This window comes from Dipodomys spectabilis, unplaced genomic scaffold (genome assembly GCF_019054845.1).
Source record: "Dipodomys spectabilis isolate Male_0828 unplaced genomic scaffold, ASM1905484v1 ptg000219l, whole genome shotgun sequence".
Classification (NCBI taxonomy): domain Eukaryota; kingdom Metazoa; phylum Chordata; class Mammalia; order Rodentia; family Heteromyidae; genus Dipodomys; species Dipodomys spectabilis.
In genome coordinates, this window is record NW_024870896.1 from 5,084,725 (window position 1) to 5,090,386 (window position 5,662).

Here is a 5,662-nt window from a genome sequence, read left to right on the forward strand (position 1 = left end):
AGTTAAAGCTTCCTTTAAGGTCCTATGCATTCTTTCTACCTGCCCTGAACTCTGAGGTCTATAAATACAACTTAACTTCCAATTTATTCCTAGGGCCTTAGCTAATGATTGAGTAGCTTGGGCTATGAAGGCTGGGCTATTATTGGACCCCACTGATAAGGGAAAGCCAAATGGAGGAATTATTTCATGGAGTAATTTTTTAACTGTTACCTGAGCTGTTTTGGTTTTTGTTGGGAATGCCTCAGCCCAGCTTGAAAAAGTGTCCACTTGTACTAACAGATACCAATACCCATACTTTCCATGAAGTCCACTTCCCAAAATTCACCAGGTCAGGTTCCTCGCATACGTGCCCGCTCCACATGTTCCAGCTTTCCAGCATTTATATGTTGGCAACTTTCTACATACATTACATAGGCTTGTCAGGCTGAGGCCCCATTGGTTTTCAAGGCAGTTTGGCAGTAGCCCAGGGCAATTTACCAAGGTAACAAATAACCAGATATCAACAGACAGAAGGCTTGAGCCTGTAACCATTTTTCACAAGTGGAGTCTCCACATTTACATACGTGTTACCACTGTTTTTGTTTCTTCCTTTAATCTTAACTACTAGTAGCTCTAGAGGTCCCGCTGGTTTTAGGGTGGCCTCCCGAGCTACCTGATCAGCTCTTGTTTCCCAGATCCTCAGGGGTCTCGAGTCTCTTTTAACTCCTGTTTAATACTCTGAACCTCAGTCTGGAGCTTGGAGACTGCTTCTCTTGTATCCTCCTCCTTTTCTCGCAAGCTCACTTTCATGATCACAATCTCCTTCTCAAAGTCCTCCTTAACCTGCAAGTGTTCTGTCAGGGACACAGAAGAATTCCTTTGACTCTCCAACTGCTGCTGCTCCTCACAGCACCTTTCAGTGGTACTGTTGAGAGGGTTTTTTTGCACCTCCACCTTTTCCATTGGGACATGCTGCTTCTGCATTACATTTATGGTGAGGATCTTGGCAATCTGTTTGGCCTTTTCCTCTAGTATCTTCTCTTTCTCATTTATCACTTCAGTGTATTTTTGTGACCAATCTTTCAACTGTTTAGCTCTTCTGTTTTTCTGCCTAATGCTCTTTCCATTTCCTGGGCATTCCCCGTGAGAGAATGTATGTCCTTTAACTCTTTCTGAAGAGTAACAATCGCTTTCCTGAGCCTGCTGTTTTCCTGTCCACTTTTCTTGGCCTCTTCTTCTCTGATGCAGCACTTATGTGTATGTTCTCCTAATTGCTCTTTCAGTTCTTTCTTTGTTGCTCTGTATTTCTGCTCACACTCTTCAAGGCTTATAACCGGCATGTCCTTCAGCCTAATACATTCTTGTATCATGTCCAGCTCCTTTTTCTGGGCTTTGTTTTCTGTGTGCAGCATCAGTATCTCCTCCTGACCTTGCTTATAGTCAGCAAGGATGGCAGCATTGGCGTCCTGTGCCTCGTTCAGCCTCTGACCTGTGATCCCCATCTTTGCCTCATGATCACCCAGGCTTATGTACTTGGATTTCATTTGATTCTGAGTGTTTTCCAGGTTCATTTTGCGGATTTTGTTCTCATCCTAATTTATGTCTTCAACTCTTTTCTTCACATCCAATAACTCTCTCTTAGTTTTCTCCAGTTTGCTGTTCATTGCATGTTTAACCTCTTTGTGGGTTTTGACTGGCACATGCTGGAGAGTCAGAGTCTTTTTCAAGCCACCACATTTTTTTTGTTGAACACAGTTTCCAGGTGGCTAACAGGCTTACTTAACCTGTCATTTTCCATCTTTCTCCTCCTTGGACATTCCTTTTTCCAACATCCCTTTTGCTTACAATAGGTACACTGGTCTAATCCTAGAGGCTTCCTACTGCCATTTGCAAATGAATTATACTCCCTTTGCCTAGGGTTTTATCCCTGTACTGGTGCTGCTACCAAAACTCGAACCTCCTTCTTAGACTGTTTATTTTCCATGGTATCTCTGTTATCAAACATTCACTAGGTGACCACTACCAATTTAGATAACACCTTTCCCTCAAAATCTACTAACTTATGAAGCTTTTTTCTAATATCTGGGGCTGACTGGGTAATAAAGGCCATATTTAGGGCTTTTTGATTCTCTGGGGCCTCAGGATCTATAGGTGTATAGGTCCTATAGGCCTCCAAAAAAAAGCAGCAGGGAACTCACTGGGGAGCTGTACAGTCTCGCTTACCTTAGATAAATTAGTTGCTTTCCTAGCTGCTTCCCATATCCCTGCTAACAGGGACTTTTATAGTTGTAGTCCCAGCTTGAGCGAGTTAGGAGAAAGACTTGCTCCAAACAGACTAGGTCATCAGTTGGGGAACCATCTGTTCCAAGGACCGCCTTCAAGGCACTGTGCCGGATTCGCTCCCTTTCCTCTCAGGTGAAAAGCACCTGTAAAAGTTACTGACAATCATCCCAGGTGGGCTGGTGTGTGAAAAATACTGTCTCTAAGAAGGATATGAGCCCCTGGGGTTTTTCAGAAAAGGATGGATTTTGCTGTTTCCAGTCATACAGGTCACTAGTTTTAAAGGGAAATACACTAGAAAGGGGGCTTTCCCACTGTCTCCCCCATGTACCTATCTGAAGGGTAATAAGAGGACTCTATCACCTTGTACCACCTCCAGTTGGTACAAGGAACCACTTCTGGTATGGAGGGGGACTTATCATTGGAGGTGCTGATGGCACAGAATAGGAGGGAGAATACACCATTGAGTCTTCCTCTGGGGGATCCTGTAACACCAGGGGAGAAGATTACTCAGTTACAGTTTCACTTACAAAAACTTTAGAACATTGTTCTCCCTTCCTGGAAAAAAGGAGTATGCAGAGGTGTATACAGGACACAGATAGAATTAATAAAAACAAATAGCCACAGACTGCCCGTGGGGCAGTGATATCAGTCTCGATGCCCTGCCTGCTCTGGTGGCCTGGTGTGTGGAGGTGAAGCTCACCTCTTGATGCCCCACCCATTCCAGATGGCTAGGCCTCAGGGCCACACTGATTATGAGGTCCTACTGATTATTGAGGCCCCACTGGTTATTACAATAACAAGAAAATTTTATTTATACTAGCATGGGGCCTGAGACTACCTTGTCCTTGGCTGGATACCCAGAACCAAGAGCAGCCTCCACCACCAAATCCCAAGCCTCCAACTGCAGCTCCGGCCTTTATTATTTGGTCTGCAAATCACCAACCCCAGACCTCCAAAGCTCCAAATGGCAAGGCCTTTTCCTTCTCCTTCTCTACAGGCCTCTCCACTCTCCGCAGGTCTGTCCTTCCTTCTGGGTCTTTCCCCTTTAGCTTCCCTTCTTCTGTTGCTTGGAACAGACAGCCTATATATAAGCTGTGCCCCTCTTCCACTCCAATGGATCTCCTGCCTAGCTGTTTCCAAGTGCCATTCATGCCCCTTTCCCAAGCTGCCCAGTGTCCTATCACTTCTTGACATGTGGGACTTGTTGCCCCGCCCCCTCCGGTGGCCTGGTCTGGGAGCACTGAGGCTCACCTCTTGATGCCCTGCCCCGTCCAGCAGGCCAGGCCACAGGGCCATGCTTATTTACAGTGTCTATACCCTTAAACACCCATTTTCCTGACTTGGGATGTTGGGATTGCTTGTCGGAATAAGGACACCAACTATAAAGGAACTCAGCATGGCAACATAGACTTGTGCAGAGGGGTTGGCTATCAGCTAAAAATCTGGCAAGCATGCAATGATCAGGCAGGTTGTTCCCTTTTTATCACTAACCCAATAGGCCCTGCCTCTGCCCTGAACCTGGCAGAATTCAGCTTCTATAATCTTTAAAAGAATGTGGTTTTATTATGTCCTCCGGAGAGCAATTTAATCCACTGAGGCTTGGTTAAAGTTGACAAAAATTATTTACACTAGAAAAGGGGCCTGCAACTACCTTGTCTTGGGCTAGCTACCCAGAAAGAAGAGCAGCCTGGACCACCAAACCTTCAAGCCTCCAATGGGCAGCCTCAACCTTTATTAGTTGGTCTGTAAACCTCCAAATCCCAGACTTCCAAAGCTCCAAGCCTGCAAAAGGAAGAGCTTTTCCTTTTCCTTCCTTCCTCCCCTGCAAGCCTCTTTGCCGGCCTCTCCAATGGTCTACCCTGCTCTACTCCAATAGATGTCTCCCCTCCAGCTCCCCACCATCTCTCTTATTCTACCCCCCTCCCACCCCTTGGAACAGGCAGCCTATATATAGCTCTTTGCTTTCTTCTGGGGGAAGCAACATATATTCTTCTCCAAGGAGACAAGTTACCAGCAGACTAACTGGGAACCTTCCTCTAATGATGGTTTCACATCATCTTGAAAAGAGATTTTGGCTTTTAATTTTTTCAATAAGTCTCATCCCCGGAGTGGATAAGGACAGTCTGGAATGATGAGAAAGGAGTGGGTAATCGTTCCTTTTTCCATATCAGTTATTCTAGCTAGAGGCCATGGATAGGATTCAGTCTTTCCAATGGTCCCTTGGACATTTAGTCTTTGCTCCATTGTTTGGAAAGATGGTCTCAATTCCTGGAAATTTACAGATTTGTGACAATACTGAAGAACAGTTTCATGGAATGCATATCTTGACAATAGTACCTACTTCTGTGCAATTTGTTTTCCCCACAATGTATCCACAAGTCCACAACTCACATCACTAACCAAGAAGATTCACTTCAGGGCTGGGAATTTGGCTTAGTGGTAGAGTGCTTGCCTAGCATGCATGAAGCCCGTGGGTTCGATTCCTCATTATCAATAAGAAAAAAAGCTGGAAGTAGCACTGTGGCTTAAGTGGTAGAATGCTAGCCTTGAGCAAAAGAAGCTCAAGGACAGTGCTCAGCCCCTGAGTTCAAGCCCTAGGACTGGCAAAAATAAAAAAGAAGATTCATTTAATTCCCTTAATTCTTCTCTTGGTGTCATCTAGTTTTAACTCAGCTGACACTAGCTTTTTCACCAAATCATTCAGGCAGGTGTCTGGCTTCTGAGATCTTTTTCAGTTTTTTTTTTTGGTCGGTGGTGGGCTTGAACTCTGGGCCTGAGCGCTGTCCCTCAGTTCTTCAGCTCAAGGCTAGCATTCTACCACTTGAGCTATAGTACCACTTCCCTTTTTCAGTTTTTGTAAGGAAAATTTTTTTCTAAACAGTTCATCTTCTGTGTCTTTCAGTCTCTTTTCCCTGGCCTGTTCTTTCTCTTGAGATTTTCTTAAGTGTTCTTTGACTATTTTAATCTTATTGTTATGATGAAGTACAAGTTGAGCAATTTCATTTTCATCTTCATACTTACTCCAGGCCCTCTGCTGTTTGTACTGACGCATTTTCAATGCCTTATTTTCATTTAGCAGCTCAGCTAATTTGATCTGAAGATCACATACTTCATTCTGCAACTCACTGACTTTTAGCAGTCTTGCAGAGAGAAGCCAAAGTGATGCTGTTTGCCACGTATATTAATTTCTTGATCAGTATCTGAAGTTTCTGTTCTTTTTCCTCCTTGAACAGTACTTTTTCCAATGTCTGTTTTGCTTGCAGTAAGCACACTGGTCTAGTCCTAGAGGTTCCCTATTGCCATTTGCAAATGAGTTCTGTCGTTGCTGAGGGTTTCTTGATCCCTGTCCTAGTGCTGCTACTAAAACTCCATCTGCCTTTTTTAACTTTTTCTTCCAAGG

The 5,662-nt window shown here is 44.4% G+C and overlaps 1 pseudogene; it reads right to left on the minus strand.

Moving 5' to 3' along the window:
- Window positions 1-678: 678 nt before the first annotated feature.
- LOC122122949 lies at window positions 679-5,314 on the minus strand (annotated as a pseudogene).
- Window positions 5,315-5,662: the final 348 nt, after the last annotated feature.